Genomic DNA, 24341 nt, shown 5'->3' on the forward strand with positions numbered 1-24341 from the left:
CGGTGAACTTTTGTATTGGGAAAGTCATGCCCGGTGAACTTTTGTATTGGGAAAGTCATCTCCGGTGAACTTTTGTATTGGGAAAGTCATGCCCGGTGAACTTTTGTATTGGGAAAGTCATCTCCGGTGAACTTTTCTATGGGAAAAGTCATCTCCGGTGAACTTTTGTATTGGGAAAGTCATCTCCGGTGAACTTTTGTATTGGGAAAGTCATGCCCGGTGAACTTTTGTATTGGGAAAGTCATCTCCGGTGAACTTTTCCATGGGAAAGTCATGCCCGGTGAACTTTTGTATTGGGAAAGTCATCTCCGGTGAACTTTTCTATGGGAAAAGTCATCTCCGGTGAACTTTTGTATTGGGAAAGTCATGCCCGGTGAACTTTTGTATTGGGAAAGTCATGCCCGGTGAACTTTTGTATTGGGAAAGTCATCTCCGGTGAACTTTTGTATTGGGAAAGTCATCTCCGGTGAACTTTTGTATTGGGAAAGTCATGCCCGGTGAACTTTTGTATTGGGAAAGTCATGCCCGGTGAACTTTTGTATTGGGAAAGTCATCTCCGGTGAACTTTTGTATTGGGAAAGTCATCTCCGGTGAACTTTTGTATTGGGAAAGTCATGCCCGGTGAACTTTTGTATTGGGAAAGTCATGCCCGGTGAACTTTTGTATTGGGAAAGTCATGCCCGGTGAACTTTTGTATTGGGAAAGTCATCTCCGGTGAACTTTTGTATTGGGAAAGTCATGCCCGGTGAACTTTTGTATTGGGAAAGTCATGCCCGGTGAACTTTTGTATTGGGAAAGTCATGCCCGGTGAACTTTTGTATTGGGAAAGTCATGCCCGGTGAACTTTTGTATTGGGAAAGTCATGCCCGGTGAGCTTTTGTATTGGGAAAGTCATCTCCGGTGAACTTTTGTATTGGGAAAGTCATCTCCGGTGAACTTTTGTATTGGGAAAGTCATGCTCGGTGAACTTTTGTATTGGGAAAGTCATGCCCGGTGACCTTTTGTATTGGGAAAGTCATGCCCGGTGAACTTTTGTATTGGGAAAGTCATGCCCGGTGAACTTTTGTATTGGGAAAGTCATGCCCGGTGAACTTTTGTATTGGGAAAGTCATGCCCGGTGAACTTTTGTATTGGGAAATTCATGGCCGGTGAACTTTTGTATTGGGAAAGTCATGCCCGGTGAACTTTTCTATGGGAAAAGTCATGCCCGGTGAACTTTTGTATTGGGAAAGTCATGCCCGGTGAACTTTTGTATTGGGAAAGTCATGCCCGGTGAACTTTTGTATTGGGAAAGTCATGTCCGGTGAACTTTTGTATTGGGAAAGTCATGCCCTGTGAACTTTTGTATTGGGAAAGTCATGCCCGGTGAACTTTTCTATGGGAGAAGTCATGCCCGGTGAACTTTTGTATTGGGAAAGTCATGCCCGGTGAACTTTTGTATTGGGAGAGTCATCTCCGGTGAACTTTTGTATTGGGAAAGTCATGCCCGGTGAACTTTTGTATTGGGAAAGTCATGCCCGGTGAACTTTTGTATTGGGAAAGTCATCTCCGGTGAACTTTTGTATTGGGAAAGTCATGCCCGGTGAACTTTTGTATTGGGAAAGTCATCTCCGGTGAACTTTTCTATGGGAAAAGTCATCTCCGTTGAACTTTTGTATTGGGAAAGTCATGCCCGGTGAACTTTTGTATTGGGAAAGTCATGCCCGGTGAAGTTTTGTATTGGGAAAGTCATGCCCGGTGAACTTTAGTATTGGGAAAGTCATGCCCGATGAACTTTTGTATTGGGAAAGTCATGCCCCGTGAACTTTTGTATTGGGAAAGTCATGCCCGGTGAACTTTTGTATTGGGGGAGTCATCTTCGGTGAACTTTTGTATTGGGAAAGTCATGCCCGGTGAACTTTTGTATTGGGAAAGTCATCTCCGGTGAACTTTTGTATTGGGAAAGTCATGCCCGGTGAACTTTTGTATTGGGAAAGTCATGCCCGGTGAACTTTTGTATTGGGAAAGTCATGCCCGGTGAACTTTTGTATTGGGAAAGTCATGCCCGGTGAACTTTTATATTGGGAAAGTCATGCCCGGTGAACTTTTGTATTGGGAAAGTCATGCCCGGTGAACTTTTGTATTGGGAAAGTCATGCCCGGTGAACTTTTGTATTGGGAAAGTCATGCCCGGTGAACTTTTGTATTGGGAAAGTCATGCCCGGTGAACTTTTGTATTGGGAAAGTCATCTCCGGTGAACTTTTGTATTGGGAAAGTCATGCCCGGTGAACTTTTGTATTGGGAAAGTCATCTCCGGTGAACTTTTCTATGGGAAAAGTCATCTCCGGTGAACTTTTGTATTGGGAAAGTCATCTCCGGTGAACTTTTGTATTGGGAAAGTCATGCCCGGTGAACTTTTGTATTGGGAAAGTCATGCCCGGTGAACTTTTGTATTGGGAAAGTCATGCCCGGTGAACTTTTGTATTGGGAAAGTCGTGCCCGGTGAACTTTTGTATTGGGAAAGTCATCTCCGGTGAACTTTTGTATTGGGAAAGTCATGCCCGGTGAACTTTTGTATTGGGAAAGTCATGCCCGGTGAACTTTTGTATTGGGAAAGTCATGCCCGGTGAACTTTTGTATTGGGAAAGTCATCCCGGTGAACTTTTGTATTGGGAAAGTCATGCCCGGTGAACTTTTGTATTGGGAAAGTCATCTCCGGTGAACTTTTCTATGAGAAAAGTCATGCCCGGTGAACTTTTGTATTGGGAAAGTCATCTCCGGTGAACTTTTCTATGGGAAAAGTCATCTCCGGTGAACTTTTCTATGGGAAAAGTCATCTCCGGTGAACTTTTGTATTGGGAAAGTCATCTCCGGTGAACTTTTGTATTGGGAAAGTCATGCCCGGTGAACTTTTGTATTGGGAAAGTCACGCCCGGTGAACTTTTGTATTGGGAAAGTCATCTCCGGTGAACTTTTGTATTGGGAAAGTCATGCCCGGTGAACTTTTGTATTGGGAAAGTCATCTCCGGTGAACTTTTCTATGGGAAAAGTCATCTCCGGTGAACTTTTGTATTGGGAAAGTCATCTCCGGTGAACATTTGTATTGGGAAAGTCATGCCCGGTGAACTTTTGTATTGGGAAAGTCATGCCCGGTGAACTTTTGTATTGGGAAAGTCATCTCCGGTGAACTTTTGTATTGGGAAAGTCATGCCCGGTGAACTTTTGTATTGGGAAAGTCATCTCCGGTGAACTTTTCTATGGGAAAAGTCATCTCCGGTGAACTTTTGTATTGGGAAAGTCATCTCCGGTGAACTTTTGTATTGGGAAAGTCATGCCCGGTGAACTTTTGTATTGGGAAAGTCATCTCCGGTGAACTTTTCTATGGGAAATGTCATCTCCGGTGAACTTTTGAATTGGGAAAGTCATGCCCGGTGAACTTTTGTATTGGGAAAGTCATCTCCGGTGAACTTTTGTATTGGGAAAGTCATGCCCGGTGAACTTTTGTATTGTCATCTCCGGTGAACTTTTCTATGGGAAAAGTCATCTCCGGTGAACTTTTGTATTGGGAAAGTCATGCCCGGTGAACTTTTGTATTGGGAAAGTCGTGCCCGGTGAACTTTTGTATTGGGAAAGTCATCTCCGGTGAACTTTTGTATTGGGAAAGTCATGCCCGGTGAACTTTTGTATTGGGAAAGTCATGCCCGGTGAACTTTTCTATGGGAAAAGTCATCTCCGGTGAACTTTTGTATTGGGAAAGTCATCTCCGGTGAACTTTTGTATTGGGAAAGTCATGCCCGGTGAACTTTTGTATTGGGAAAGTCATCTCCGGTGAACTTTTCTATGGGAAAAGTCATGTCCGGTGAACTTTTGTATTGGGAAAGTCATGCCCGGTGAACTTTTGTATTGGGAAAGTCATGCCCGGTGAACTTTTGTATTGGGAAAGTCATCTCCGGTGAACTTTTGTATTGGGAAAGTCATGCCCGGTGAACTTTTGTATTGGGAAAGTCATGCCCGGTGAACTTTTGTATTGGGAAAGTCATCTCCGGTGAACTTTTCTATGGGAAATGTCATCTCCGGTGAACTTTTGAATTGGGAAAGTCATGCCCGGTGAACTTTTGTATTGGGAAAGTCATCTCCGGTGAACTTTTGTATTGGGAAAGTCATGCCCGGTGAACTTTTGTATTGTCATCTCCGGTGAACTTTTCTATGGAAAAGTCATCTCCGGTGAACTTTTGTATTGGGAAAGTCATGCCCGGTGAACTTTTGTATTGGGAAAGTCGTGCCCGGTGAACTTTTGTATTGGGAAAGTCATCTCCGGTGAACTTTTGTATTGGGAAAGTCATGCCCGGTGAACTTTTGTATTGGGAAAGTCATCTCCGGTGAACTTTTGTATTGGGAAAGTCATCTCCGGTGAACTTTTGTATTGGGAAAGTCATCTCCGGTGAACTTTTGTATTGGGAAGTCATCTCCGGTGAACTTTTCTATGGGAAAAGTCATCTCCGGTGAACTTTTCTATGGGCAAAGTCATCTCCGGTGAACTTTTGTATTGGGAAAGTCATCTCCGGTGAACTTTTGTATTGGGAAAGTCATGCCCGGTGAACTTTTGTATTGGGAAAGTCACGCCCGGTGAACTTTTGTATTGGGAAAGTCATCTCCGGTGAACTTTTGTATTGGGAAAGTCATGCCCGGTGAACTTTTGTATTGGGAAAGTCATCTCCGGTGAACTTTTCTATGGGAAAAGTCATCTCCGGTGAACTTTTGTATTGGGAAAGTCATCTCCGGTGAACATTTGTATTGGGAAAGTCATGCCCGGTGAACTTTTGTATTGGGAAAGTCATGCCCGGTGAACTTTTGTATTGGGAAAGTCATCTCCGGTGAACTTTTGTATTGGGAAAGTCATGCCCGGTGAACTTTTGTATTGGGAAAGTCATCTCCGGTGAACTTTTGTATTGGGAAAGTCATCTCCGGTGAACTTTTGTATTGGGAAAGTCATCTCCGGTGAACTTTTGTATTGGGAAAGTCATCTCCGGTGAACTTTTGTATTGGGAAAGTCATCTCCGGTGAACTTTTGTATTGGGAAAGTCATCTCCGGTGAACTTTTCTATGGAAAAAGTCATCTCCGGTGAACTTTTGTATTGGGAAAGTCATCTCCGGTGAACATTTGTATTGGGAAAGTCATGCCCGGTGAACTTTTGTATTGGGAAAGTCATCTCCGGTGAACTTTTGTATTGGGAAAGTCATCTCCGGTGAACTTTTGTATTGGGAAAGTCATCTCCGGTGAACTTTTGTATTGGGAAAGTCATCTCCGGTGAACTTTTGTATTGGGAAAGTCAACTCCGGTGAACTTTTCTATGGGAAAAGTCATCTCCGGTGAACTTTTCTATGGGAAAAGTCATCTCCGGTGAACTTTTGTATTGGGAAAGTCATCTCCGGTGAACTTTTGTATTGGGAAAGTCATGCCCGGTGAACTTTTGTATTGGGAAAGTCACGCCCGGTGAACTTTTGTATTGGGAAAGTCATCTCCGGTGAACTTTTGTATTGGGAAAGTCATGCCCGGTGAACTTTTGTATTGGGAAAGTCATCTCCGGTGAACTTTTCTATGGGAAAAGTCATGCCCGGTGAACTTTTGTATTGGGAAAGTCATCTCCGGTGAACTTTTGTATTGGGAAAGTCATGCCCGGTGAACTTTTGTATTGGGAAAGTCATCTTCGGTGAACTTTTCTATGGGAAAAGTCATCTCCGGTGAACTTTTGTATTGGGAAAGTCATCTCCGGTGAACTTTTGTATTGGGAAAGTCACGCCCGGTGAACTTTTGTATTGGGAAAGTCATCTCCGGTGAACTTTTGTATTGGGAAAGTCATGCCCGGTGAACTTTTGTATTGGGAAAGTCATCTCCGGTGAACTTTTCTATGGGAAAAGTCATCTCCGGTGAACTTTTGTATTGGGAAAGTCATCTCCGGTGAACATTTGTATTGGGAAAGTCATGCCCGGTGAACTTTTGTATTGGGAAAGTCATGCCCGGTGAACTTTTGTATTGGGAAAGTCATCTCCGGTGAACTTTTGTATTGGGAAAGTCATCTCCGGTGAACTTTTCTATGGGAAAAGTCATCTCCGGTGAACTTTTGTATTGGGAAAGTCATCTCCGGTGAACTTTTGTATTGGGAAAGTCATGCCCGGTGAACTTTTGTATTGGGAAAGTCATCTCCGGTGAACTTTTCTATGGGAAATGTCATCTCCGGTGAACTTTTGAATTGGGAAAGTCATGCCCGGTGAACTTTTGTATTGGGAAAGTCATCTCCGGTGAACTTTTGTATTGGGAAAGTCATGCCCGGTGAACTTTTGTATTGTCATCTCCGGTGAACTTTTCTATGGGAAAAGTCATCTCCAGTGAACTTTTGTATTGGGAAAGTCATGCCCGGTGAACTTTTGTATTGGGAAAGTCGTGCCCGGTGAACTTTTGTATTGGGAAAGTCATCTCCGGTGAACTTTTGTATTGGGAAAGTCATGCCCGGTGAACTTTTGTATTGGGAAAGTCATGCCCGGTGAACTTTTCTATGGGAAAAGTCATCTCCGGTGAACTTTTGTATTGGGAAAGTCATCTCCGGTGAACTTTTGTATTGGGAAAGTCATGCCCGGTGAACTTTTGTATTGGGAAAGTCATCTCCGGTGAACTTTTCTATGGGAAAAGTCATGTCCGGTGAACTTTTGTATTGGGAAAGTCATGCCCGGTGAACTTTTGTATTGGGAAAGTCATGCCCGGTGAACTTTTGTATTGGGAAAGTCATCTCCGGTGAACTTTTGTATTGGGAAAGTCATGCCCGGTGAACTTTTGTATTGGGAAAGTCATGCCCGGTGAACTTTTGTATTGGGAAAGTCATCTCCGGTGAACTTTTCTATGGGAAATGTCATCTCCGGTGAACTTTTGAATTGGGAAAGTCATGCCCGGTGAACTTTTGTATTGGGAAAGTCATCTCCGGTGAACTTTTGTATTGGGAAAGTCATGCCCGGTGAACTTTTGTATTGTCATCTCCGGTGAACTTTTCTATGGGAAAAGTCATCTCCGGTGAACTTTTGTATTGGGAAAGTCATGCCCGGTGAACTTTTGTATTGGGAAAGTCGTGCCCGGTGAACTTTTGTATTGAGAAAGTCATCTCCGGTGAACTTTTGTATTGGGAAAGTCATGCCCGGTGAACTTTTGTATTGGGAAAGTCATGCCCGGTGAACTTTTGTATTGGGAAAGTCATGCCCGGTGAACTTTTGTATTGGGAAAGTCATCTCCGGTGAACTTTTGTATTGGGAAAGTCATCTCCGGTGAACTTTTGTATTGGGAAAGTCATCTCCGGTGAACTTTTGTATTGGGAAAGTCATCTCCGGTGAACTTTTCTATGGGAAAAGTCATCTCCGGTGAACTTTTCTATGGGAAAAGTCATCTCCGGTGAACTTTTGTATTGGGAAAGTCATCTCCGGTGAACTTTTGTATTGGGAAAGTCATGCCCGGTGAACTTTTGTATTGGGAAAGTCACGCCCGGTGAACTTTTGTATTGGGAAAGTCATCTCCGGTGAACTTTTGTATTGGGAAAGTCATGCCCGGTGAACTTTTGTATTGGGAAAGTCATGCCCGGTGAACTTTTGTATTGGGAAAGTCATGCCCGGTGAACTTTTGTATTGGGAAAGTCATCTCCGGTGAACTTTTGTATTGGGAAAGTCATCTCCGGTGAACTTTTGTATTGGGAAAGTCATCTCCGGTGAACTTTTGTATTGGGAAAGTCATCTCCGGTGAACTTTTCTATGGGAAAAGTCATCTCCGGTGAACTTTTCTATGGGAAAAGTCATCTCCGGTGAACTTTTGTATTGGGAAAGTCATCTCCGGTGAACTTTTGTATTGGGAAAGTCATGCCCGGTGAACTTTTGTATTGTCATCTCCGGTGAACTTTTCTATGGGAAAAGTCATCTCCGGTGAACTTTTGTATTGGGAAAGTCATGCCCGGTGAACTTTTGTATTGGGAAAGTCGTGCCCGGTGAACTTTTGTATTGGGAAAGTCATCTCCGGTGAACTTTTGTATTGGGAAAGTCATGCCCGGTGAACTTTTGTATTGGGAAAGTCATGCCCGGTGAACTTTTCTATGGGAAAAGTCATCTCCGGTGAACTTTTGTATTGGGAAAGTCATCTCCGGTGAACTTTTGTATTGGGAAAGTCATGCCCGGTGAACTTTTGTATTGGGAAAGTCATCTCCGGTGAACTTTTCTATGGCAAAAGTCATGTCCGGTGAACTTTTGTATTGGGAAAGTCATGCCCGGTGAACTTTTGTATTGGGAAAGTCATGCCCGGTGAACTTTTGTATTGGGAAAGTCATCTCCGGTGAACTTTTGTATTGGGAAAGTCATGCCCGGTGAACTTTTGTATTGGGAAAGTCATGCCCGGTGAACTTTTGAATTGGGAAAGTCATGCCCGGTGAACTTTTGTATTGGGAAAGTCATCTCCGGTGAACTTTTGTATTGGGAAAGTCATGCCCGGTGAACTTTTGTATTGTCATCTCCGGTGAACTTTTCTATGGGAAAAGTCATCTCCGGTGAACTTTTGTATTGGGAAAGTCATGCCCGGTGAACTTTTGTATTGGGAAAGTCGTGCCCGGTGAACTTTTGTATTGGGAAAGTCATCTCCGGTGAACTTTTGTATTGGGAAAGTCATGCCCGGTGAACTTTTGTATTGGGAAAGTCATGCCCGGTGAACTTTTGTATTGGGAAAGTCATGCCCGGTGAACTTTTGTATTGGGAAAGTCATCTCCGGTGAACTTTTGTATTGGGAAAGTCATCTCCGGTGAACTTTTGTATTGGGAAAGTCATCTCCGGTGAACTTTTGTATTGGGAAAGTCATCTCCGGTGAACTTTTCTATGGGAAAAGTCATCTCCGGTGAACTTTTCTATGGGAAAAGTCATCTCCGGTGAACTTTTGTATTGGGAAAGTCATCTCCGGTGAACTTTTGTATTGGGAAAGTCATGCCCGGTGAACTTTTGTATTGGGAAAGTCACGCCCGGTAAACTTTTGTATTGGGAAAGTCATCTCCGGTGAACTTTTGTATTGGGAAAGTCATGCCCGGTGAACTTTTGTATTGGGAAAGTCATCTCCGGTGAACTTTTCTATGGGAAAAGTCATCTCCGGTGAACTTTTGTATTGGGAAAGTCATCTCCGGTGAACATTTGTATTGGGAAAGTCATGCCCGGTGAACATTTGTATTGGGAAAGTCATGCCCGGTGAACTTTTGTATTGGGAAAGTCATCTCCGGTGAACTTTTGTATTGGGAAAGTCATGCCCGGTGAACTTTTGTATTGGGAAAGTCATCTCCGGTGAACTTTTGTATTGGGAAAGTCATCTCCGGTGAACTTTTGTATTGGGAAAGTCATCTCCGGTGAACTTTTGTATTGGGAAAGTCATCTCCGGTGAACTTTTCTATGGGAAAAGTCATCTCCGGTGAACTTTTGTATTGGGAAAGTCATCTCCGGTGAACATTTGTATTGGGAAAGTCATGCCCGGTGAACTTTTGTATTGGGAAAGTCATGCCCGGTGAACTTTTGTATTGGGAAATTCATCTCCGGTGAACTTTTGTATTGGGAAAGTCATCTCCGGTGAACTTTTGTATTGGGAAAGTCATCTCCGGTGAACTTTTGTATTGGGAAAGTCATCTCCGGTGAACTTTTCTATGGGAAAAGTCATCTCCGGTGAACTTTTCTATGGGAAAAGTCATCTCCGGTGAACTTTTGTATTGGGAAAGTCATCTCCGGTGAACTTTTGTATTGGGAAAGTCATGCCCGGTGAACTTTTGTATTGGGAAAGTCACGCCCGGTGAACTTTTGTATTGGGAAAGTCATCTCCGGTGAACTTTTGTATTGGGAAAGTCATGCCCGGTGAACTTTTGTATTGGGAAAGTCATCTCCGGTGAACTTTTCTATGGGAAAAGTCATCTCCGGTGAACTTTTGTATTGGGAAAGTCATCTCCGGTGAACATTTGTATTGGGAAAGTCATGCCCGGTGAACTTTTGTATTGGGAAAGTCATCTCCGGTGAACTTTTGTATTGGGAAAGTCATGCCCGGTGAACTTTTGTATTGGGAAAGTCATCTCCGGTGAACTTTTCTATGGGAAAAGTCATCTCCGGTGAACTTTTGTATTGGGAAAGTCATCTCCGGTGAACTTTTGTATTGGGAAAGTCACGCCCGGTGAACTTTTGTATTGGGAAAGTCATCTCCGGTGAACTTTTGTATTGGGAAAGTCATGCCCGGTGAACTTTTGTATTGGGAAAGTCATCTCCGGTGAACTTTTCTATGGGAAAAGTCATCTCCGGTGAACTTTTGTATTGGGAAAGTCATCTCCGGTGAACATTTGTATTGGGAAAGTCATGCCCGGTGAACTTTTGTATTGGGAAAGTCATGCCCGGTGAATTTTGTATTGGGAAAGTCATCTCCGGTGAACTTTTGTATTGGGAAAGTCATGCCCGGTGAACTTTTGTATTGGGAAAGTCATCTCCGGTGAACTTTTCTATGGGAAAAGTCATCTCCGGTGAACTTTTGTATTGGGAAAGTCATCTCCGGTGAACTTTTGTATTGGGAAAGTCATGCCCGGTGAACTTTTGTATTGGGAAAGTCATCTCCGGTGAACTTCTCTATGGGAAATGTCATCTCCGGTGAACTTTTGAATTGGGAAAGTCATGCCCGGTGAACTTTTGTATTGGGAAAGTCATCTCCGGTGAACTTTTGTATTGGGAAAGTCATGCCCGGTGAACTTTTGTATTGTCATCTCCGGTGAACTTTTCTATGGGAAAAGTCATCTCCGGTGAACTTTTGTATTGGGAAAGTCATGCCCGGTGAACTTTTGTATTGGGAAAGTCGTGCCCGGTGAACTTTTGTATTGGGAAAGTCATCTCCGGTGAACTTTTGTATTGGGAAAGTCATGCCCGGTGAACTTTTGTATTGGGAAAGTCATGCCCGGTGTACTTTTCTATGGGAAAAGTCATCTCCGGTGAACTTTTGTATTGGGAAAGTCATCTCCGGTGAACTTTTGTATTGGGAAAGTCATGCCCGGTGAACTTTTGTATTGGGAAAGTCATCTCCGGTGAACTTTTCTATGGGAAAAGTCATGTCCGGTGAACTTTTGTATTGGGAAAGTCATGCCCGGTGAACTTTTGTATTGGGAAAGTCATGCCCGGTGAACTTTTGTATTGGGAAAGTCATCTCCGGTGAACTTTTGTATTGGGAAAGTCATGCCCGGTGAACTTTTGTATTGGGAAAGTCATGCCCGGTGAACTTTTGTATTGGGAAAGTCATCTCCGGTGAACTTTTGTATTGGGAAAGTCATGCCCGGTGAACTTTTGTATTGGGAAAGTCATCTCCGGTGAACTTTTGTATTGGGAAAGTCATCTCCGGTGAACTTTTGTATTGGGAAAGTCATCTCCGGTGAACTTTTGTATTGGGAAAGTCATCTCCGGTGAACTTTTCTATGGGAAAAGTCATCTCCGGTGAACTTTTGTATTGGGAAAGTCATCTCCGGTGAACATTTGTATTGGGAAAGTCATGCCCGGTGAACTTTTGTATTGGGAAAGTCATGCCCGGTGAACTTTTGTATTGGGAAAGTCATCTCCGGTGAACTTTTGTATTGGGAAAGTCATCTCCGGTGAACTTTTGTATTGGGAAAGTCATCTCCGGTGAACTTTTGTATTGGGAAAGTCATCTCCGGTGAACTTTTCTATGGGAAAAGTCATCTCCGGTGAACTTTTCTATGGGAAAAGTCATCTCCGGTGAACTTTTGTATTGGGAAAGTCATCTCCGGTGAACTTTTGTATTGGGAAAGTCATGCCCGGTGAACTTTTGTATTGGGAAAGTCACGCCCGGTGAACTTTTGTATTGGGAAAGTCATCTCCGGTGAACTTTTGTATTGGGAAAGTCATGCCCGGTGAACTTTTGTATTGGGAAAGTCATCTCCGGTGAACTTTTCTATGGGAAATGTCATCTCCGGTGAACTTTTGAATTGGGAAAGTCATGCCCGGTGAACTTTTGTATTGGGAAAGTCATCTCCGGTGAACTTTTGTATTGGGAAAGTCATGCCCGGTGAACTTTTCTATGGGAAATGTCATCTCCGGTGAACTTTTGAATTGGGAAAGTCATGCCCGGTGAACTTTTGTATTGGGAAAGTCATCTCCGGTGAACTTTTGTATTGGGAAAGTCATGCCCGGTGAACTTTTGTATTGTCATCTCCGGTGAACTTTTCTATGGGAAAAGTCATCTCCGGTGAACTTTTGTATTGGGAAAGTCATGCCCGGTGAACTTTTGTATTGGGAAAGTCGTGCCCGGTGAACTTTTGTATTGGGAAAGTCATCTCCGGTGAACTTTTGTATTGGGAAAGTCATGCCCGGTGAACTTTTGTATTGGGAAAGTCATGCCCGGTGAACTTTTGTATTGGGAAAGTCATGCCCGGTGAACTTTTGTATTGGGAAAGTCATCTCCGGTGAACTTTTGTATTGGGAAAGTCATCTCCGGTGAACTTTTGTATTGGGAAAGTCATCTCCGGTGAACTTTTGTATTGGGAAAGTCATCTCCGGTGAACTTTTCTATGGGAAAAGTCATCTCCGGTGAACTTTTCTATGGGAAAAGTCATCTCCGGTGAACTTTTGTATTGGGAAAGTCATCTCCGGTGAACTTTTGTATTGGGAAAGTCATGCCCGGTGAACTTTTGTATTGGGAAAGTCACGCCCGGTGAACTTTTGTATTGGGAAAGTCATCTCCGGTGAACTTTTGTATTGGGAAAGTCATCTCCGGTGAACTTTTGTATTGGGAAAGTCATCTCCGGTGAACTTTTCTATGGGAAAAGTCATCTCCGGTGAACTTTTGTATTGGGAAAGTCATCTCCGGTGAACATTTGTATTGGGAAAGTCATGCCCGGTGAACTTTTGTATTGGGAAAGTCATGCCCGGTGAACTTTTGTATTGGGAAAGTCATCTCCGGTGAACTTTTGTATTGGGAAAGTCATGCCCGGTGAACTTTTGTATTGGGAAAGTCATCTCCGGTGAACTTTTCTATGGGAAAAGTCATCTCCGGTGAACTTTTGTATTGGGAAAGTCATCTCCGGTGAACTTTTGTATTGGGAAAGTCATGCCCGGTGAACTTTTGTATTGGGAAAGTCATCTCCGGTGAACTTTTCTATGGGAAATGTCATCTCCGGTGAACTTTTGAATTGGGAAAGTCATGCCCGGTGAACTTTTGTATTGGGAAAGTCATCTCCGGTGAACTTTTGTATTGGGAAAGTCATGCCCGGTGAACTTTTGTATTGTCATCTCCGGTGAACTTTTCTATGGGAAAAGTCATCTCCGGTGAACTTTTGTATTGGGAAAGTCATGCCCGGTGAACTTTTGTATTGGGAAAGTCGTGCCCGGTGAACTTTTGTATTGGGAAAGTCATCTCCGGTGAACTTTTGTATTGGGAAAGTCATGCCCGGTGAACTTTTGTATTGGGAAAGTCATGCCCGGTGAACTTTTCTATGGGAAAAGTCATCTCCGGTGAACTTTTGTATTGGGAAAGTCATCTCCGGTGAACTTTTGTATTGGGAAAGTCATGCCCGGTGAACTTTTGTATTGGGAAAGTCATCTCCGGTGGACTTTTCTATGGGAAAAGTCATGTCCGGTGAACTTTTGTATTGGGAAAGTCATGCCCGGTGAACTTTTGTATTGGGAAAGTCATGCCCGGTGAACTTTTGTATTGGGAAAGTCATCTCCGGTGAACTTTTGTATTGGGAAAGTCATGCCCGGTGAACTTTTGTATTGGGAAAGTCATCTCCGGTGAACTTTTCTATGGGAAAAGTCATCTCCGGTAAACTTTTGTATTGGGAAAGTCATGCCCGGTGAACTTTTGTATTAGGAAAGTCATGCCCGGTGAACTTTTGTATTGAGAAAGTCATCTCCGGTGAACTTTTGTATTGGGAAAGTCATGCCCGGTGAACTTTTGTATTGGGAAAGTCATCTCCGGTGAACTTTTGTATTGGGAAAGTCATCTCCGGTGAACTTTTGTATTGGGAAAGTCATGCCCGGTGAACTTTTGTATTGGGAAAGTCATGCCCGGTGAACTTTTGTATTGGGAAAGTCATGCCCGGTGAACTTTTTTATTGGGAAAGTCATCTCCGGTGAACTTTTGTATTGGGAAAGTCATCTCCGGTGAACTTTTGTATTGGGAAAGTCATCTCCGGTGAACTTTTGTATTGGGAAAGTCATGCCCGGTGAACTTTTGTATTGGGAAAGTCATGCCCGGTGAACTTATGTATTGGGAAAGTCATGCCCGGTGAACTTTTGTATTGGGAAAGTCATCTCCGGTGAACTTTTCTATGGGAAAAGTCATGTCCGGTGAACTTTTGTATTGGGAAAGTCATGCCCGGTGAACTTTTGTATTGGGAAAGTCATGCCCGGTGAACTTTTGTATTGGGAAAGTCATCTCCGGTGAACTTTTGTATTGGGAAAGTCATGCCCGGTGAACTTTTGTATTGGGAAAGTCATGCCCGGTGAACTTTTGTATTGGGAAAGTCATGCCCGGTGAACTTTTGTATTGGGAAAGTCATCTCCGGTGAACTTTTCTATGGGAAAAGTCATCTCCGGTAAACTTTTGTATTGGGAAAGTCATGCCCGGTGAACTTTTGTATTAGGAAAGTCATGCCCGGTGAACTTTTGTATTGAGAAAGTCATCTCCGGTGAACTTTTGTATTGGGAAAGTCATGCCCGGTGAACTTTTGTATTGGGAAAGTCATCTCCGGTGAACTTTTGTATTGGGAAAGTCATCTCCGGTGAACTTTTGTATTGGGAAAGTCATGCCCGGTGAACTTTTGTATTGGGAAAGTCATGCCCGGTGAACTTTTGTATTGGGAAAGTCATGCCCGGTGAACTTTTTTATTGGGAAAGTCATCTCCGGTGAACTTTTGTATTGGGAAAGTCATCTCCGGTGAACTTTTGTATTGGGAAAGTCATCTCCGGTGAACTTTTGTATTGGGAAAGTCATGCCCGGTGAACTTTTGTATTGGGAAAGTCATGCCCTTGTTGCGGTTGGCCCGGAGGAAAAATCCCATCAATCCACTTGAACAGACCCTTCACCAGGTGACATGGAAGTGGGTGTTTTATCTGGTACCGAGAGGGTAGAATTATATTCGGCAAAATTAGGAGAACAAACAGGAGACCAGCTACAGACCTGGATAGACAGAAATAATAATAAAGTTAAAAAAAGAACAAACATTGCTTTATCAATGTTTAATCAACCTTACCGGCTGTTTATTGTGAATGTTTCTTCTCGCCTACAATGCAAAAGGCAAAGAAAAATAAACATTGCACACACAAGCACACACACTACTATATTCACGCCAGAAAACAAAGCAGGATTGCGTTGAAATAAATAGTATGAGATTCATTGTCCATCATATCCATAAAGCTTCCGTAATGTTCTGTCCCAGGAACTCGATATTCTTCCCAAAAATGTTTTTTTTTATGAATAAAAAACAAATATATTTCTTGTCTGTCCGAAGGCTTTAATAAATCAGACGTGTTGTTATGAGTGGTGGTGGTATGTTGATGACAGCTGTCATATAACAGTTGGATTGTCAATAAGGTGGCCGATGTTACACCATTGTACAGTAAGAGGTAGTTACTTACATACGTTACATACCATCTCCAAATTAATTTTTTTTGAGGAATGGATTTCGAAAAGTAACAACTTTTCATGAGTAGAAAAAGGACGACTGGTACAGAAAATTAGCCATATTTAATATGGGAATATTTCTAATGAAATCATGTTGGGAAATGGTTCATATAAAAAGGGGGAAAGAGTGGAAAACAGCCATATTGGTTGTGAAGAAACTCGTGTCTGGACGTATTTTCCTAAATAGTGTGGATAATTATATCGTTTTTAACACGTCATACTGTTCAGTGCTTAATTTTTTTTAATATAAGTTGTTGCTTCATATAAAAAAAGTAAGTGAACAATGATGATAATTATATTACAAGTGCTGTGTTGTGTTGATTAAAGAATGATGTGACTAAAGTCTAGTATTTTGTTCATAGGATTCGACACTGAGCAAATATTGTGGCACATAGGAGGCAGGCTCTATAAGACATCGGTAAGCAAGTCCACCGAGGAGCAAAGTGAGCCGAAACAGTAATACGTTCAGCAAATGCAAAGAGCTTTCTGTGTCCAGGTAGGACGTAAAGAATCAAATATTAATTGCTAGACCAATATAACCAGTCAGTGATAGCATCAATTATCCTTAAAAGTTTGAAAAACAAGTCAGTCTTTTTTAAACGGCCGTCCAGCCCTTAAGCGTTGAGCGACAGACATTACGGCTAAGAAGTTTGAATATATAAGACGCCCTGTTATTGGAAAAAGTGTTCCCTGACTATCAGCTGCTGACTAATGGCAGTTGCGACTCCAACCATTTCAAGATAATTCGGTCAGTTTGGGAAAAGTTGTATACTATTATCTAACCATCATAAACTGACATAACCAATATCCGCCATTATAATAGTTTAAATTGTGTAGTCGGCAACTAGGCGCTGACAAATAATTTTGGCAAAAAGAAAAAGACGTTTTTCGCCGTATTTTATATGTACTTATTAAAATCTTTATGTATTTTGTTTGTTATTTTTATATTTGTTTAATTTTTTTTTAATATTAATATTTTATCCATATTGACTAAATTTTGAATCTATTATTCATATTGAGATATCACTGTAAAGGTAAAGACAGACAGTATAGGGAAGGGTAATTTTTTTTGAATATCATATGGGACCCATTAGGTCCGAATAGGTTGACCATCTAAGTGAGCTCATTTAGGTAGGAACCGTATCTGATGTAGAGAGAGTTGGCTGTAAGAAAAGCCGTTTACCCTATCCAGCTAGTCTTTTCTTAACCTAGTTAGGATTTTGTTTTTTTTTGTTAATGTAACCTTTTTAAAACGATTTAATGTTTGCTCATATTTTTATATTGACTCTCAAGATTGTCATTTCGAATTAACTTGATTTAAATGTCCCATTTATATTACCAATAAAATATGTTTTAAGAGAATCATGATAAAAATGAATATGGAGTAAGTGTGTTCATATTGGGGGGGAGAAGGTGACGGTTGATTGAAGGAAGGCATGTTCTAGGAAGAGTAGTGGGATCCCGTGAAGATTGATATGTGGAGATGAGGATCATGGTTGGGAGGGCAAGTGGGGGGTCCGAACAGCAAGGACCCACATCCTAAAGAATATCCCCGTGTATGTCATGTGATAGTTGTGTAGTGTAATTGTGTTTGTTCATTATCGTTTTGTTAGACCTTTTGGCTGGGAATGGCGGGTTGAGAACCGCCCTGAGGTCCAGGTAGAGCAGCCGGCAGACCAACCTAGCTTCTATGGGGTCGTAACAGAAATGGCGCCCAAGGAAAACAGACCTATATCAAGATAGATGATTATAGGAAAACTTAATTGAGTATGATAACAGCTACGTACTCAGAAATAGTCCAAGATAGTTTTAATAGCCCAAATGGTCTAGTCCAAAACAAACTATATCTGGACAATATTGCAGCCAGGTCTTATTAAAAAGGCTCTGTTTAAAGGTGTAATATTCGTTTTAGATAAGTTTATGTTGTCTAGGTTAGATAGTTAAGGGTCAGGTGCAAAATCTAGTTGTGTGACGTGTAACTATGATGTTTTGTGAGTGACCTGTGTTCAGTTTAGTGTAAATTTGTGTGATGAGGAGCATCGTATAAGTATGATCGTCGGAGGGCCTACTATGATATCCGTTATGAGAGTTTTTGAACATAAGACAGAGTGTCATAAGCTCGAACACCATGATTGCTTGTTTTGTTTTGTTTATGATTATGAGATATATGCCATGGTACCGCGATCTGATTCTAGATGCTCTAAATGTATTTGTTATGTCTTCTTGGATGTTCTTTAGGTACAACTACCACTTTTAAAGTAAAAATAAGGCTTTTATAAAATAATAGCATGAATTATAGTATCTTCAAGGTCAGAACCAAAATCAAGCAGTCTATATAAGGCAAAATCAGATTTTAGGTAATAAAGTAATGACTAAGCAGATACGTAATTATGAATAAGTCCTAGAGCATGATTTTCTTCTGAAAATACAACCAGTAACCTTCCTCCTTAATGCAAAGATTAGTCAAAAAGTTATATTATTACGAAAAAATCAAAATTTTTATTTATTTGCGAAAAATTATGTGAAAATTTAGGAAATTAGTAAAAACTAGTTTAAAAAAAAACGTCTCTAAATTTAGCTAACAAAAATAGACCATAAAATAGTCCATATTACAATTGCAAAAAAAAAAAAAGGCCTTAGTGGGTTATAATTAGACGGTTTGATAAGCATTATAAATAGAAGATTGCGATAGGGTATGATAACAAGATCTCGGTCTGCTATCAAAAGACAGTGGCCACCTGCATTTGACTTGAACACCGAGAATCCGGGAGTAAACGTTAAGAAGAAGAAAAAGACCGAAATGGCGGAAAATACGTCCGAGACTACGGGTCAGGTGAAAGATTTATCTGCCACCATAATACGCCGCCCTGTTCTGGGAAATGTTGGAAATCCTTCATCGTCTATACCGATTGGGGGTGAAGGGGGGAGCGAACCATTCTCGACCCCAGGGACCAATAGAAGCCTATTATCAGAAAGGGAACTGGAAGAGAAAATGAAATCGATAGTTAGTGCCGAAGTTAACGACATTAAGAAAACTCTGGATACCTTAGTCAGAACGATTCAAAATCTAGGACCGATAAACTCTTGTACCGCCACCAAAGAAAGTGGAATCGAAAATCCAAATGTGAACCAAAATCTTCCAAGGCAGGAACAAGCGGAGTCAGGAGCGAACTCTTCAGGTCAAGTTCCAATACAGCCAAGACATATGCTACATATGATAAATGATCAAATAAAAATAAGGGTAGATAAGTTTGGAATCATGTTTGACGGAAACACACAGAAACTCACCGTTGAGGAATTTATATTCAGACTAGAGAGCTTGAAAGCACAATATGGGATTCCGTGGGAAGAAGTATTAAGAGATTTCAGGTTATTGGTGTCCGGTCCTGTCCTCGAATGGTTCTGGCAGACTCAGAAGTTACGCCAGTTCGATTCCTGGGATAAATTGAAAGAGGCCCTTTTAGGCCAATATAAGACAACGAAATCCTCCTTTGAAGTGATGCGAGACCTGGTAGATCGCAAACAAATGGCGAACGAGTCCGTAGATGCCTACTTTCACGTTATGGGGCAGCTTAGGTCACGGTTACAGGATCAAATTACGGACAATGATATGATAGGCATCATAAAGGTCAACCTAAAAGAAAATATCAAATTAGTTGTATATCCAATGGCCATAAAAACGGTCGAAGCCTTACGCATTGAATGTAAGGAGGCGGAACGAAATTTCCCCAGGAAAGAAGCCCGTCCAGTGCACACAAACCCTCGGCCAATGAGGTTGGTTAATGAGCTGAAAATGGACGAATATGAGTACGAGGAACAAGAGCCATCAGCAGATGTTCCTGGTACAGTATCAGCTATACGGCATACCCAAAATCAGAATAAAACACTGATTTGCTGGAATTGTCGAACGCCTGGGCATATGTTCATTAACTGTCCCGCAGCTGAGAGGACCCTGTTTTGCTACAGGTGTGGCAAACCAAAAACTATTGCACCATTATGCACTGACTGCAAACAGGGAAACTACCAGAGGGGCGTGGCAAAGGCGGGGGAATCACGTCCGACAGAGGACCCTGCAGTGTAATGCAAGTTGTCGCGAAGACACAATCTGAAAGTAAAAATGAAAAGAAGATTAATTTGGAACCAAAAGTTTATAGTTATTATGCACAAATCCGACACAACATCCCATTATTGGAAAGGCAGCGAAATTACGATATCACGAGAAAAAGGATATTCGATCAAGTATGTAATGAGTGTATTCTACCAAAACGTGTACTCAAAATTCGACAGAAAACAGTGGAAAAAAGGAAAATGAAACGACTAATGACCGAAACAATAAGCCGCGCGGAGAGAGGCCGCTCAGATCCGAGGCCATATGCTGACATTTTAATAAAGAATAGGCGTATTAGAGGCTTGTTGGACACAGGAGCCTCGGTCAGCCTTCTGGGGAAAGGATGCAGAGAGCTAGTAGAGGAGTTGTCGATTGATATAATGCCAGTTTTTAAAAATATAACCACAGCCAGCGGACAGAACCATCGCATTATAGGTAAAATTACTGTGAACATCGAATATAGAACTGAAAAAAAGGACGTGACATTTTTCTTATGTCCCGATCTGGAGCAGGAAGTGTATTTAGGAGTGGATTTCTGGCGAACGTTTAACCTAGCTCCCGAATTGTTAAGCGTGGAAGAATTAAGGATGGACCAGATACCGGATGAGTTCAAAACTAATGGTGGCGAACACCGGTTAAAACCACATAATTTAACGAAGGATCAACGGGCTAGGTTAAATGAAGTAATTAAGGAGTTTGACTCGTTTGAAGAAAAGGGGTTAGGAAGAACGTCACTAGAGAAACACACCATAAAATTGATAGAGGGAGCCGAACCTTTTAAGGACAGGCATTACCCCATGTCGCCTGCTGTACAGAAGATTACTTATGATGAGATCGATAACATGTTGAAATTGAAAGTAATCGAAGAAAGCGAAAGCCCGTGGAGCAACTGAACCACAGTGGTGAGGAAGCCCGGGAAAAATCGGTTCTGCCTCGATGCTAGAAAGTTGAATAAGCTAACGGAGAAGGATGCTTATCCTCTCCAAAACATCGATGGCATATTAAGCAGAATCGACGAGACGTACTTTATATCAAGCGTAGACCTCAAGTATGCCTTCTGGCAAATTGAGCTAGAGGGCGAGAGTAAGAAATACACAGCATTCACGGTACCCGGACGACCTTTGTACCAATTTCGCGTCATGCCCTTTGGGTTATGTAACGCGGCACAACGTCTATGTCGCCTAATGGACAAGGTCGTTCCGAGCCGATTACGGGAGAATGTCTTCGTGTATCTAGATGACTTACTCGTAATCTCTAGCGATTTTGACCAACACCTATGTCTACTAAAAGAAGTTGCGAAATGTCTTAAAGCCGCTAACCTTACGATTGGGATGAAAAAGTCCCAATTTTGTTTCAGAGAATTGAAATATTTAGGATTTGTTATCGGCGATGGGATGCTGAGAACAGATCCCGAGAAAGTGGAAGCAATAAACAAGATTGCCATACCCCGGAACCCAAGGGAAGTCCGAAGCTTCTTGGGGACAGCGGGATGGTATAGGCGGTTTATAAAAGATTTTGCCTCCATTACCGCCCCCTTGACTGACATGCTTAGAAAGAGTAAAAAGTTTGCTATGACAGAAGAAGCCATTGAGGCTTTCAATATCCTAAAGAAAGCCCTAGCGACAGCCCCAGTATTACGTCATGCTGATTTTAGCAAAAAGTTCTACATCCAGTGTGACGCGTCCGAATACGGAATAGGGGCGGTACTTTTTCAGCTGAATGACCGGGGGGAGGAGCACCCAATAGCCTTTTTCTCTCAAAAATTAAACTCATGCCAGAAAAATTATAGTGTTACTGAGAAGGAGTGCTTGGCGGCTGTTATGGCAGTGAAGAAATTCCGACCATACGTGGAACTGATGGACTTCACTGTCATAACAGACCATGCCAGCCTCCAGTGGCTAATGAGTATGAAGGACTTGAGTGGTCGACTTGCTCGCTGGTCATTACAGCTGCAATCGTATCGCTTCAACATAGAACATCGAAAGGGGAAAGAAAATGTTGTGGCAGACACTCTGTCCAGGCTCCCAACTATAGAGGAACTAGATTTGGATCAATTGTTCGATTTTGAGACAAACGAGTTTAATAGTGAAAGTTATCAAGAACTCAAAGCGACAATTGAATCAAATAAAGACAGGTTACCGGATTTACAAGTCAAAGATGACATGGTATTTAAAAGGATGAGAAAAGAAGGGGAGGAAGAGCTGGCGGAGTATGAGTGGCGATTATGGGTCCCAGAAACCCTAACACACATACTAATCCAAAAGGCCCACGATGCCCCAACGGCTGCACATGGGGGAATGGTAAAAACACTCAAACGATTAAGGCAACAGTACTATTGGCCCAACATGACATCTCAAGTTAGGCAGTACGTCAATAATTGCACGGTATGTAAAGAGACAAAGAGCGTAAACTACAGGACCCAACCAACAATAGGCAGCGAGGTTAAAACATACAGACCCTTTCAGAAAATATATGTCGACTTCCTCGGGAAATACCCTCGATCCAAGAGCGGAAACGCTTACATTTTTATTGTTATGGATCATTTCTCGAAGTTTGTGTTTCTTAAGTCGATGAGGGAGGCAACGTCAAGCAATGTGGTAAAATTTCTTATCGAAGAAATTTTTAGAAAGTTTGGTGTTCCTGAGATAGTCCATAGTGATAATGGCGCTCAGTTTAACTCCAAACAGTTTAAAGATATGATTGAGGCTTATCAAATACGCCACATGCAAACGGCCCCGTACTCCCCTCAATCAAATGCCTCTGAAAGGGTAAACCAGTCTGTTTTATCGGCAATACGTGCTTATTTGGAAAAGGACCACAGAGACTGGGACCTTTATTTAACGGAAATTGAATGTGCCCTTAGAACCTCGGTGCATGCGGCCACGGGGGTAACACCCTACTTCGCACTTTTTGGATTTCACATGTACACGAAAGGATCAGATTACAATCTTGCTCGAAAGTTGAAGTCCCTTACTGATCATGAAATTCTGTCGGTTCTAGATAAGAATGACAAATTAGCTCTCATAAGAGAAAAGATGAGAGAGAATATGCATGTGGCGTATGAAACCAGTGCCAAGAGGTACAATCAGCGGGCAAAGGTTACTAAATTTGTTCCGGGCCAAGAAGCCTATCGCCGCAATTATATGATTAGCGATTTTGGTAAGAATTTTAATTCGAAATTTGCCAGGAAGTTTACAAAGTGCCGTATAGCCAAACTGATAGGGAATAATATGTTTGAAATAGAGGACCTTCAAGGAAGACCTCTAGGTGTGGCGCACGCCAAAGATTTAAAACAATGAACCATGCGACGACAAAACCTTCCAGGCAACGATCATTGGTCCTACTAAGCATAAAGGGCCAAAATATTTTCCCTCACTTACCAAAATTATACAAATCATGTTAAATCTGCATAACGTAGCATCAGCTAATGTTGTTGTGGGTGAGGTCAAAGTGGTGTCTGTAAAAAGACAAAGAAAAAAAGTAAATGAACTTCAACGATAGATACAAAACAATACTTCCCTAATGTTCCATTTGTGCCCGGCTTATAAGACTTCAGGGTGTGGGAGTTCCCCACGTCGGGACTTATATCAAGCCGAAATTAACAAAAAAAAAAAAAAAACCGGACCCAGTTAGCAATGGCACCACCGCACACCGTCTACTCCTGTGCGAGCTCGGCGTCGACGGAGTTTTGTTGCGGTTGGCCCGGAGGAAAAATCCCATCAATCCACTTGAACAGACCCTTCACCAGGTGACATGGAAGTGGGTGTTTTATCTGGTACCGAGAGGGTAGAATTATATTCGGCAAAATTAGGAGAACAAACAGGAGACCAGCTACAGACCTGGATAGACAGAAATAATAATAAAGTTAAAAAAAGAACAAACATTGCTTTATCAATGTTTAATCAACCTTACCGGCTGTTTATTGTGAATGTTTCTTCTCGCCTACAATGCAAAAGGCAAAGAAAAATAAACATTGCACACACAAGCACACACACTACTATATTCACGCCAGAAAACAAAGCAGGATTGCGTTGAAATAAATAGTATGAGATTCATTGTCCATCATATCCATAAAGCTTCCGTAATGTTCTGTCCCAGGAACTCGATATTCTTCCCAAAAATGTTTTTTTTTATGAATAAAAAACAAATATATTTCTTGTCTGTCCGAAGGCTTTAATAAATCAGACGTGTTGTTATGAGTGGTGGTGGTATGTTGATGACAGCTGTCATATAACAGTTGGATTGTCAATAAGGTGGCCGATGTTACACCATTGTACAGTAAGAGGTAGTTACTTACATACGTTACATACCATCTCCAAATTAATTTTTTTTGAGGAATGGATTTCGAAAAGTAACAACTTTTCATGAGTAGAAAAAGGACGACTGGTACAGAAAATTAGCCATATTTAATATGGGAATATTTCTAATGAAATCATGTTGGGAAATGGTTCATATAAAAAGGGGGAAAGAGTGGAAAACAGCCATATTGGTTGTGAAGAAACTCGTGTCTGGACGTATTTTCCTAAATAGTGTGGATAA

General features: G+C 41.9%; 1 long non-coding RNA gene across 1 annotated transcript; it reads right to left on the reverse strand.

The window, feature by feature from the left end:
• Window positions 1–18784: 18784 nt before the first annotated feature.
• LOC141396311 (uncharacterized) lies at window positions 18785–23985 on the reverse strand. The gene is made up of 6 exons (XR_012411140.1): window positions 23715–23985; window positions 23183–23641; window positions 19562–19799; window positions 19390–19481; window positions 18979–19328; window positions 18785–18902 (listed from the first exon to the last, which is right to left on the reverse strand). It is a non-coding gene; the product is annotated as an uncharacterized lncRNA (long non-coding RNA).
• Between the last annotated feature and the right edge of the window lie 356 nt (window positions 23986–24341).

The sequence above is a fragment of the Musca autumnalis genome, unplaced genomic scaffold (assembly GCF_047663935.1).
Source record: "Musca autumnalis isolate F117 unplaced genomic scaffold, ASM4766393v1 scaffold_22, whole genome shotgun sequence".
In the NCBI taxonomy this organism is placed as follows: domain Eukaryota; kingdom Metazoa; phylum Arthropoda; class Insecta; order Diptera; family Muscidae; genus Musca; species Musca autumnalis.